At 33.1% G+C, this 13437-nt stretch overlaps 1 long non-coding RNA gene across 1 annotated transcript; it reads right to left on the reverse strand.

Moving 5' to 3' along the window:
• Nucleotides 1-6384: 6384 nt before the first annotated feature.
• On the reverse strand, nt 6385-10768 carry LOC143075931 (uncharacterized). Its single transcript, XR_012978473.1, has 2 exons — nt 10151-10768; nt 6385-6634 (listed from the first exon to the last, which is right to left on the reverse strand). It is a non-coding gene; the product is annotated as an uncharacterized LOC143075931 (long non-coding RNA).
• Nucleotides 10769-13437: the final 2669 nt, after the last annotated feature.

Here is a 13437-nt window from a genome sequence, read left to right on the forward strand (position 1 = left end):
CGAAGTTGCGGAGGGTATAATGTTTTTGACCCGTCCGTCCGTCCGTCAGTCCATCAGTCCGTCCGTCAGTCCTGTTTCTTGTCATCGCAACTCCTCTCAAACCAAACAACAGAATGTCATGAAACCTTTTTAGATGAAAAGGACATATTATGTAGTTGTGCATATCGTCAGGAAATTACGATTCAATTTTTTTTCTAGGAGTTACGCCCCATTGAACTTATTTGCTTCAATGTACTACTGCAACAGTTTGTCATCGCAACTCCTCTAAAACTACACTACAGAATTTCATGAAACCTTTTTAGATAATAAGGACATACTATTAGATGTGCATATCGTCAGGAAATTACGATTCAATTTTTTTTCTAGGAGTTACGCCCCTTTGAACTTATTTACTTAAATGTACTACTGCAACAGTTTGTCATCGCAATTCCTCTGAAACTACACAACAGAATTTCATGAAACCTTTTTAGATAATAAGTACATACTATGTAGATGTGCATATCGACAGGAAATTGTGATTCAATTTTTTTTATAGGAGTTAGGCCTCTTTGAATTTTTTTGCTTTAAGGTACTACTTCAACAATTTGTCATCTCAACTCCTCTGAAACCACACAACAAAATTTCATGAAACTTTGTAGATAATAAGGACATACTACGTAGATGTGCATATTGACAGGAAATTACGATTCATTTTTTTTTCTAGGAGTTAGGCCCCTTTGAACTTATTTGTTTCAATGTACTTCTGCAACAGTTTGTCATCTCAACTCCTCTGAAACCACACAACAGTATTTCATGAAATTTTGTAGATAATAAGGACATACTACATTGTGACACAACAGCCGACAGTTTATTTTTGTGTTGATTTAGATGTAAATGTGAAAATAAAAGAAGATAAAAGATAGACGTTTTGCTATATAATATTTTGATATGAGCGTCACTGATGAGTCTTATGTAGACGAAACGCGCGTCTGGCGTACAAAATTATAATCCTGGTACCTTTGATAACTATTGCTACATTTTTGTTGATAAACAAACGCCACTCCGTCAATCACGCTCGTCGTTGAGAGATGTCCGACGTGGAGCGATTTTGCTTTTTATAATTATAATCTCATCCGTTAATTCACTGACCAATTCAGATTCACAGTCACTGTCATATGACGATTCCGTAGTTGAATCGGGAATGTCATTGTACACACGAGTTGTCGGACTAAACTGGTCACCCGCTGATTGATACTTCGGCACACGATAACAGTGAAACAACAGCAGGGGTCCAGTTTATTCTCGGACTTTATCGTTGCTAAATAACTAACGGAAGTCTTCGGGAGCATTCGAATCAAATATATAGGGCCTCTAATGGGAATCCAGCAATCGAAATCCATTGACCTTGTTGTGTTGCACGACTTCTTAATCCGGTAAAAGGCTTTCAAACTATTATTTAATTAAACAGTTTAGCTACAGAATGGCAGTTTCGATTTTGTGGCCGTAATTATTTGAGTAAGGTTCATTTAATTGATCTGAGGGAAAGTTCCTTTCTTGTCATTATCGGCGATGGGGGTAACTGACCAGTTTAACGTTTCTTTACGAAAAAATCACTTTATACATACACACAGACATGCTAATTAGTTTGTAATAACAACTCACAAGTTCATTAAACCTCAAATACCTTCGTGGATACTCTGCCACCCTGTGTTTGTTTAATTAAATCATGCAAATAATTAATTATATTTTATTGTTTTGATTGGTATTGATCGATTTTGACAGGTAATTTTTAGATACAAATTTACTAACGAGCCTTCAAAAAGCGTTCGGAATTCGGTGTTGACAGGGTTCGGTTTTTTCAGGTTAGATTAACGTTAATTAATAGGGAAATTGTGTGGGACTTTGAAAATTGTTCGGTTTAAACTGAAATTCGGTTTTATCAGGGTTCGGTTTACCCAGGTTTCACTGTTTGTAGATGTGCATATTGACAGGAAATTATTAGTCATTATTTTTTCTTATACAATTTTGTTTTCTTACACTTATTCAATTTCTCCAGTGACAGTGTGGGGACGTGGGGTATGTGAGCGTGCTCACTAAGGTTCTTTAATTTTATATGCTAAGACTTCATAAAGTTATCCTTAAAGTGAAAATGTCCTTAAGACCTTAGTAGTACTCCTAAAGTTGGGACCACCATTAGGACATCTCTTAAAATAAGATCGTTTCAATAACATGGCTAAGAGCAAAAAAATCTCCTACGATGGTCTTGGGACATGTCTTAGTCCTAAGACACCTTCGATGACACGACCCCAGGTCACTACAATTTAATTTATTTATCTACAATGTACGCTTGCGTTAAACAATGGAAATTAACACTGTATATTATAATTCTGTTGACTGGTAAAGAAGAATTTTACAAGCCTGTCGAAAGAAATTGTACAAGCCAATTCCGTAGAAATTATTGTATAGCGTGAAGATTGTATGTTTTTCTTGTATATGTTTCGACATTTTACAGATCGTTTTCAAAACTCCATTTCATTACTCTGTAATATTTTCCACTGAACATACACAAAACACTTTTAAGGATAATTATATAAAAACCGCGCCCAATAGTCAATAGTGTCCTGGTTTTGATTCCAAAATATGTAGTCATACTTGAATGCAAATGTTTTAGCTCACCTGACACCAGGGCTAGGTGAATAATTCTCATCATTTGTCGTGCGTTAACTTTTACAAACATAAAAGAAAATGTGGTATGATTGCCATGCAATGAGACAACTCTCCACAAGAAACCAAAATGACACTGAAATTAACAACTTTAGGTCACCGTACGGCCTTCAACAATTAGCAAAGCCCATAACGCATAGTCAGCTAAGAAAGGCACCAAAATGACAATGTAAAAAAATGAAACACTTAAACAAAAGACACCGGTACGTCTAAACACCGCTCAGGACGTCCTGAGTGCACGCAGGACATACAAACTGCACTCAGGACATGAAATATATGTTTTAGTGTGTTGTGAAGGTATGCATTCGATAGATAATATAACTCTTCATCTAATAATTTTTGTTTTGATAAAATCATTTTAACATTTTAACATTTAAGGAGTTATCGAAGTTTTCATCGGCCGTTTTTGTGAAATATGTCAGGCATGACCTAGGATTATATATATTGAATACCAATTATCAGGTTTATTTTGCCTAGCCAGTCAAGGTCGTTAAAAATTTCCATTTGTTGTTGTTTATTAGGTCATTTGGTCTTTGATAGTTAGGAGTTATTAGTGATGGTACTAACCGCATACAAGTAAACTTGGCAAACAAACAAAATAAGATGTCTTTTGAAATATCAAAAATAAAATGAAGATATATTGTTTTAGAAAAAACCCGCTAAATAAACATTTTTCGTTTTGTTTGTAATAATTGAAGACAGTCGAGAAATATGAGAAATCTACATATATAGTTTGGAAATTTTAATTCAATAGACCACTTTCGAGTTCATCCGTCACCGGAAAAAAACTCGTCAATTATACGCGCCTTTATGACGTCATTTACCAGATAGAGGGGATCGCCTGTATCCCTGCACTATTAACGTTCATCAAGCGTCTTAGTGATCGTCATTATGCAGGATAAACTAGAAATAATGCTTGTTATATAGGTACTTAATAACAATTCCGAATGACAGTAGTGCTGATTGTCAATTTTGAGAATTCAATTTGCCGAATAATTCGTACAATATAGAAGTATAGTTTTCCAACCACTCGTTCAATATTGGAATGGAAGTGACGACGCCCCTTAACGCACAAATGACGTTCACTAAAACTAGAGTTTTTGACGGAAATGCATCGAACTCGAAAGTTGTCTATTCATTTAATTTCATTAACTTAATAGAAACAAAACATATCGTTATTTAATATTTTATTTGTATGGATTTTCGTACACTACATTTTATTTCAATTTCGTGCGATGAAAATTTTAGTTTTATTCTTGCTTCAAAAATTAGGAATTTTTATTATTAGATGTATTAACGACTAACTTCTTTCGATGACAGAAACCAACCCGCGTCAGCATACACTCCAAAATTCATTTTTGATGGGGGAGTGTTATGACGACAAACGCTCGAGAGCTGTAACCGAGGTGTTGAATAATGGACATTCATTTAACTGTCTCACGACTTTGCATTGGTACTGATTATGCTACCTGTCATCGTTATTACTACGTCAGAAACTCGTAGACTAGTACGCCATCATCGTTGTTAGCGGGCTATCAAGCTAACCAACCTGGGCCTGAAAGTAGCCGTTGTGAAGTACAAAAGAAACATCAAAAGAGTAAACAAACCAAAAATAACTCAGCATAACCAAGATGGCCGCGCACCAAAATAGCGGCCTTCAACCTGTTGCTGATTACCAAGGATTTGTATAGTAAGTCTTACTATACAAATCCTTGTGATACCAACTGCAGAAAATATCTAAAGCTCACCAATTGCCCGCGGGATGTATATCCAGTCAATGTCGTTAAACACTTCCATCATCATCATGTTAACTACGTACAACAAGATCAAAGCCACAAACATGATAAGCAGAAAAAAAGCATTAATATAGTCCATTTGCCAATTCCCGACCCTGTAATTAGATACCTTTTTTTAGTTGTCTCCATTATGAGGGACATTCATTTTTTTTTATTACAATGGAGAGCTAGCAGGAACAGCAAATTTACCTGTGCGTAATCATAGATTTTGAAATCTTTTAATTACATTAATTTGTTGTTTAGATACATACTTACGACATCAGAAATTATTGTTAAAAACTTCCAAGTGCTCCACGAAACCTCTTTCTAAATTATTAACATCTATTTTATCAGCAATCAAAGATGGGCTTTAAAGTTATTGTGAAACTGCCTATTCTAGAGGTGGCGTGAATCAGATGTGGATACTTAAAAATTCCAAAGATCTTTTAGAGTACATACAATCTAACTCTCTTTCATCTTGTAACAGTGTTAAAACATTTGACTTTTCTACTCTTTACACAAGTATTCCACATTCCAAACTAAAAGACGAAAGAGTTGGTATTACTTTGCTTCATAAAAAAGAATGGCCAACGTAGATACAAGTATCTTGTCTTAGGGAGGGATAAATCATACTTTGTAAAGAATCACTCTGATTCAGACAAAAAATTCTCTGAAACCTATATTATCAAGATGCTTGATTTCTTGATTGACAACATATTTGTAACGTTTGGATTACGTGTTTTTCAACAGACTGTCGGCATCCCAATGGGAACAAACTGTGTCCCTCTACTTGCCGACTTGTTTCTTTATTATTATGAAGCTGACTTCATGCAGGAACTTCTTAGGAAGAAAGATAAGAAGTTAGCAATATCCTTTAACTCTACTTTCCGCTATAAAGATGACGTTCTTTCACTAAACAATTCAAAATTTGGTGACTATGTGGAACGCATCTATCCCATCGAATTGGAGATAAAGGATACTACAGATACAGTTAAGTCGGCTTCATATCTTGACTTACATCTAGAAATTGACAATGAGGGTCGGTTGAAAACAAAACTTTACGACAAAAGAGATGATTTCAGCTTTCCAATTGTGAACTTTCCATTTCTAAGTAGCAACATTCCAGCAGCACCTGCATACGGGGTATATATCTCCCAATTGAAACGATATTCCCGTGCTTGCATTTCCTATCATGATTTTCTTGACAGAGGGTTACTGCTCACAAGGAAGCTATTAAACCAAGAGTTCCAAATGGTGAAGTTGAAATCATCCCTACGTAAATTTTATGGACGCCATCACGAGTTGGTTGACCGTTATGGAATAACCCTTTCATGAATGTGACCTACCGAATTAGACTATTTACCGGATTTGTAATCACATAAGCAACACAACGGGTGCCACATGTGGAGCAGGATCTGCTTACCCTTCCGGAGCACCTGAGATCACCCCTAGTTTTTGGTGGGGTTCGTGTTGTTTATTCTTTAGTTTTCTATGTTGTGTCATGTGTACTATTGTTTTTCTGTTTGTCTTTTTCACTTTTAGCCATGGCGTTGTCAGTTTGTTTTAGATTTATGAGTTTGACTGTCCCTTTGGTATCTTTCGTCCCTCTTGTTGTTTAGATAAATACTTACGACATCAGAAATTATTTTTCATACAAAATTAGTTTAACCGCCGATACATCATTTTCAATCCATTATACTTTGCATTGGCAAAAGCCAAATTGTCCGGTATGGAACCAGTCTCAGATTAACAAAGGGAAGTAATTTGTTTAAAAAGTTTGTAATAACAGAATCAAATCGGACCAAACATTTTGCCTTATTTTGCATTAGAAATGCACAGAAGACTAAGTTGATGATATACATGCATTGGTTTAAGAATGGGATAAACATTACTTTTAACGAGTGACTCACTTTAAATATTGGTTTTATCGTGCAAAAAAACAAAAAAGAAGACAATTTTCATTCCAAATGTAATTAAGATTAATTGTATCGATGTATACCACCAGGACCAGTGCATCTATCCATTTTCAATGATTTTAATCTGAGGAATCTGCTCTAATTTCTGCATGATGACATTTTCAACCTTTCAAGCAACTGTGAAGTGCTGCAATATATTTTTAAGCAGCACATAAACAGTTATTAGAGAGGTACTTTCAGCTGAAACGAGAAAATATATTAGTTTTGAAAAAACACTTTATACACTAAATAAAACATTTCAGTATCTCTTTTTATAATTTTTTTTTTGTGTTATAATATTTTTTTTGAATTTTACATTTGTTAGAGATACATGAAGTACCGGTACCTTATCCCGGCCTCGTGTTTCTTGTTTGTACACCTGATTTCTCTCACAGTCTATTAAAAAATAAACAGGGACTAAATTTAAAGTCAGTCCGGAGATTTAAAAAAAAAATATGTGTTCCAGGGTTCACGTTCCCCTTTTCTTGCCCACTCTTCATGTTCTTTGTATGTACTTCATGTCCAGGTAAATGAAATGTGAGGTGAATATCAACTAAGGTGTGATCAAGTATAAAAAATCAAACGACACTCTCTCTAAAAGAACAGATATTATGAAACCATATAACATTTTAGTTCCAGGAAAATATCTTAAGAAGGTGGAAATAAAATTATGTTATGTTTGTTCCAAAGAACTTATTACCATTCAAAGACTTGTTCCAGGGGGAACAAGTATTATGGGAACAACAATCATGTTCACACCACTATGAGAATAAAAAGTTTTCTGGCTTTTGGCTTCAGTTGGAAAAGTTTTAAGATCTGTCATACACTAGATGTGTAAAAGTTAAATGCATTTTGTGTTTCAGAAAGATAATTTCTACAGGGGCGGATTCAGCCATATACATTATTAGATAAAGAACTTGTGTTATGATGAATCTTGAAAAATAAGTGATGAAAACTGCATTAATATGACCTCAATTGGAGATATAACCCAGAGCCCAGAGGTGGATTTAAGGGGGAGCAGGGTGTTATTTCTGAACAATTGGTGGAATATAAAGGGAACACAGACGGATAAACCCATTTGAAAAAGGGGTTCCTAACCCAGGACAAAAAGGGGGGATTATATAGGGAACACAAAATCTTACCGCTTTTGAATCCGCCACTGTGGAATCACTGAAGAATGACTAGAGAGGGCCCCTACTTTATGAAAATTTCTAGATCCGCCCGGGTCTGTGATAAATTTAAATCTAAATAAGCTATTGTTATTTATTACATTAAGTAGGTCAACAGCTCATCTAGCTAATAAATATATTGTTGTGCCTTTTTATGTATATGGCTCGTTGTAGATTAACATCTAAGAAATAGTTAAATTCATGTTTATGATTTGTGTCATTATTGTTTCATTATTGTAACAATTATAAAAATCATTGTAATAACGTATTTAAGCACGTGAGATTCATTGCTATAAAAAAATAAACAGCTTACGCCCGACGTCTTGTGTGGAAGTTTTATGCAATAACCATAAATAGTTTCTGAGGAAGTTTTAAACAATAACCATTTATTGTTTTTGAGACACGGCGGGACATGTGAACCCCCCCCTTTCCCACCCTGTTTTATTTTACAAATATCACTAAAATAAAATTTTGAATCAAACCAAAAAGTATACAGATCTTTAAATTAGTATAACAAAGAAGTGTGTACAGTTTCAAGCAATAATCATAAATTGTTTTTGAGCTACGGCGCGACATGTAAAAAAAACCCTCCCCTTTTTAACAAAATACTCAATAACTCAAAAATAAAATTTTGAGTCATCACCAAAAAGTATACAGATCTTTAGATTAATATAACAAAGAAGTGTGTAAAGTTTTAAGCAATAATCATAAATCGTTTTTGAGATACGGTGCGACATGTAAAAAAACCCTCCCCCTTTTAACAAAATACTCAAAAACTCAAAAAAGAAATTTTGAATCATCACCAAAAAGTATACAGATATTAAGATTAATATAACTAAGAAGTGTGTAAAGTTTTAAGCAATAATCAAGAAACGTTTTTGAGATACGGTGCGACATGTGAAAAAAAGCACACCCCTGTTTTAGTTACAAAGTGCCGTAACTCAAAAAGTTTAAATCTTATTTTCACCAAAAAGTATACAGATCATTTGACCATCATAAGAAACAACTATATTAAGTTTCATGAAATTTGGATAAGTCGTTCTCAAGTTACGGTGCGACATGTTTACGCCGGACAGACGGACAGACGGACGGACACCAGACATTTGTATACCATAATACGTCCCGTCAAAATTTTGACGGGCGTATAAAAAAAACTTTTAACGAGGCGTATATCGGTTTATTAAATATATCTTTTTAAACTAAGAAAGTTGGTTTTACTTAATTTAAACAAAACATTAAGGTATCTTACACTTTATCTATTTCATAAATAAAAAGCAATATATATATAATTATATATCGTTACAGTTTATGTATAGAGGGGAAATGCATACTTAAACCCCGTGCCTACTTTGGTGTTTGTACACCTGATTTCTCTAATATGACCTCAATTGGAGATATAACCCAGAGCCCAGAGGTAGATTTAAGGGGGTGCAGGGAACTATTTCTGAAAAATTGGTTGAATATAAAGGAAACACAGGCGGATCAAGCCATTTTAAAAAGGGGTTCCTAACCCAGGACAAAAAAGGGGGGATTATATAGGGAACACACAATCTTACCGCTTTTGAATCCGCCACTGTGGAATCACTGAATAATGACTAGAGAGGGCCCCTACTTTATGAAAATTTCTAGATCCGCCAGGGTCTGTGATAAATTTAAATCTAAATAAGCTATTGTTATTTATTACGTTAAGTAGGTCAACAGCTCATCTAGCTAATAAATATATTGTTGTGCCTTTTTATGTATATGGCTCTGATCTGGTTGTAGATTAACATCTAAGAAATAGTTAAATTCATGTTTATGATTTGTGTCATTATTGTTTCATTATTGTAACAACTATAAAAATCATTGTAATAACGTATTTAATCACGTGAGATTCATTGCTATAAAAAAAAACTTTTAACGAGGCGTATATCGGTTTATTAAATATATCTTTTTAAACTAAGAAAGTTGGTTTTACTTAATTTAAACAAAAAATTAAGGTATCTTACACTTTATCTATTTCATAAATAAAAAGCAATACATATATAAAAATATATCGTTACAGTTTATGTATAGAGGGAAATGCATACTTAAACCCCGTGCCTACTTTGGTGTTTGTACACCTGATTTCTCTAATATGACCTCAATTGGAGATATAACCCAGAGCCCAGAGGTAGATTTAAGGGGGCGCAGGGTTCTATTTCTGAAAAGTGGTTAAATATTAAGGGAACACAGGCGGATCAAACCATTTTAAAAAGGGGTTCCCAACCCAGGACAAAAAAGGGGGGATTATATAGGGAACACAAAATCTTACCGCTTTTGAATCCGCCACTGTGGAATCATTGAAAGTTGACTAGAGAGGGCCCCTACTTTATGAAAATTTCTAGATCCGCCAGGGTCTGTGATAAATTTAAATGTAAATAAGCTATTGTTATTTATTACGTTAAGTAGGTCAAGAGCTCATCTAGCCAAAAATAACAACTAAATGCATTTAATACCTATCTATTATATCTATTATACTGACAATAAACAAATAATACAAATAAAATCCTATTTGGAATTTTCATACCTTGATAAACTCGTAATATAGTGTAAATCTCAAAATATATAACTTCCATTTTCTACAGACTGTACATGATATCAAATGTCCTTCACATTACATGTGACGTATTTAATCACGTGAGATTCATTGCTAGAAAAGAAAACCCTTTTAACGAGGCGTATATATCGGTTTATTAAATATATCTTTTTAACTAAGAAAGTTGGCTTTATATAATTTAACCAAAAATTAAGGTATTTTACACTTTATCTATTTCATAAATAAAAAGCAATATATATATCAGTTTAAATGAGAAATATATGATTAAAGACCGTGCACTCTTAAGTTATATGTTTGAAGCAAGCGCATAAGTCATCATATATACGTCTTGAAATTTCGAAGTGTCGGCATTTCACGAAAATAAACGCAATTGAGCTAATTTTTGGTGCATGTGGAAGATAATGTAAAAGCCTTTAAGATAAATACCGTAATTCAATGAACAAATAAGTTTTTCATAGAGAAATATATCGCTACAGTTTAAGTATGCAGGGAAATGCATAGTTAAACCCCGTGCCTACTTTGGTGGTCATTTTTACGCACGAAATGCTGACTTTTACGCCAATAATTGATATATATATATATATATATATATATATATATATATATATATATATATATATATATGAGTCTGAAAGATTGTGTAACAATACCGATAAATAGATGGAAAACAAAACACTAAAAAGTGTTGAAGATCATTGCACAAAGATGGAAAAACTGAACAGATGATATAAATTATACAATAATTATTGTATAATTTATATCATCTGTTCAGTTTTTCCATCTTTTTGTATAATTTATATCATCTGTTCAGTTTTTCCATCTTTGTGCAATAATATTCAACACTTTTTAGTGTTTTGTTTTCCATCTATTTATCGGTATTGTTACACAATCTTTCAGACTCATATAAGTTTCCTGTTTGTGTAGTATTGTCAATTTTGATGATCCAATACCTATTAAGTTTACTGGTTGGTAGATTCGTATAGACTCTATATATATATATATATATATATATATCATTTAAAGAATGCAACGTTATTAGTTTAGGCTGGGGCTTATAGTCCATAAGGTTATAACGGTTATGTTTATTCGGTACTGGAATGAAAATACAGATATATCTTTTAAGTACATTCTTAATCTGATACCAAATGACATATAATAGAAAATAATTCGTTTAATGCAATAGAAAAACTCAATATAAGGTTATGTTGAAGTTAATTTTAAAGATATGAAAGTCAAATGAATAGTAAGTTCCGCTTTTGTCATGTGCTTCATAACAGAGATTAACGCAACGTTCTTTGATAGAAGTCGAGGGACTAGTTAATCGCACCGAAATACTAGTTGCAGACCACACCGAGATTAAATGGTATATCACGAAATTTGTTGTGTAATCTAGGTAACCTAGGTTGACACCTGAAATGTACAGTTCAGCAGATAACTTAAGATAAGATGTGTGTATGCTATGTTTTTTTACTACATGACTCTCTGTGAACTGCACAGACTTAAATGTAGAAGGATATATAATTTCATTCTTAAGATTTAGCTTTGTATTAATTTCTAATTTGTTTTTAAATGTTGTATGCATATTTTATCCACACTATTCATACATTTATTTAAAAAAGAAATAAACAGATACTTATCAGATTTTCCCGTTTACACCAATTTTTACGATACGATAATAGACAAAAATACTTCACGACACTTTTACAAATCCATGTTTTTAGACGGAGGACGAAATTTTTTTCCTGTTTTAAAAGTTTTCATCTCTCAGTCTTCAACGATATCGAGGTCTCCCGTATTAACATGATTGCATGAATCGCTTCTTAAATTTGACGATTCACATTCTCAAGTTAAATAAGTGTTATTTAACACTGAAGTCTTCTGTAACTGATGTTTAATTAAGCTAGCTTTACTTGATCGTAGTTTTAACATGGGTAGGTATGAAATTCGTGATTATTTTGCCCGAGCGAAACAATAAAGTATAGTTTTCACCAATTAGTCCGATTCTGATAAGGACAATTAAGGTAATTTCTATGTTCGATGAGTATAAGTGCAGAGCGTTTGTGAGGCTCTTACATGAACCTTTTTTTTTATTTAAAAAGAAGCAAACGACTGGCACTGTGATTTTTCAGAGAGAGGAGTTTTGAACAGCCAACATGGGCGGTTGTAGTATCTAGATCAAATTTGTCAATTTCGAAATGCAACACATTTCAGTGATAATAAATAAATTAGTAACAACATGTGCGTCATTTAAGAGTTTAGAAGTAATTTAAGTTAATGAAAAATATTAAATACATGCCAATGTGATAAAATCATTATTTTACAGTAGTCAACTTGCATGTGCAAACAAATTTTATTGGATTTAGAGCATGGGTTTATTCACAAAGCGAAAGAAGCACGTTACATTAGAATTAAATAATAAATTTTGATAGGGTTGTTTGTATGTATACGAAATAATGGTTGGTTTCTTAATTTAGAAAAAGGTGTGGTATTTAGTTATGAATGGTAGAGTCATTCAAAATGCTAGATAAGTTGATAAGATCAATGATTCCTAGTCTGGTGAATACAAGCTTTTGTACGGGTAAATTCATGAAGTGCGCTGAAAACAAGATTGTGTCACATTCAATGACAATATCATGTATTTTTACTAACTGGTAATTGACCAAGAATACAAACTAATTGATGTCTACTATTGATTTCAAATATAGATAAGAGATAGTCAAGTGCATCAATTGTTCGATGTTTAATTCGTTGATTTCGATGGTCACGCTTGTCATGAAACCTATTTTACCTTGTAGTCTTCTATCGGCAACATTCATGGTAATAATAAAAGATTTTTAAGGTATGTTCCCTTGTCCCATTATATAGTGATTATACCAATATGATGTGCTGTCTGAAGTCCTCAAAACAAGGCAGTTCGATTTTATAAGAATTTCAAATTGTGCATTTAATTGCCTTCAAAAATTAGTTATTTCTTGATAGTTTTGAGTGATTACAATTTTTCAAATTCAATACTGTGATTGTGTATTCCTTAGTGTTAATAAATTATACCTTCGAATTTTGTAAGGTATCGAAAGAGATGATAATGGTCCTATATACGTCTTAAAACACTGTTTGCTTAATGATAAAATTGAAAATGGAAATGAAGAATGTGTCAAAGAGTCAACAACCCGACCAAATGAATTCATTGTGTCATTAGATAAAGTAATGGGGTTTTTTTTCTTCGTACTTTTAAGGCACATTTTCTTTATATTTCATAG

Source organism: Mytilus galloprovincialis, chromosome 5 (assembly GCF_965363235.1).
Source record: "Mytilus galloprovincialis chromosome 5, xbMytGall1.hap1.1, whole genome shotgun sequence".
NCBI classification, from domain to species: domain Eukaryota; kingdom Metazoa; phylum Mollusca; class Bivalvia; order Mytilida; family Mytilidae; genus Mytilus; species Mytilus galloprovincialis.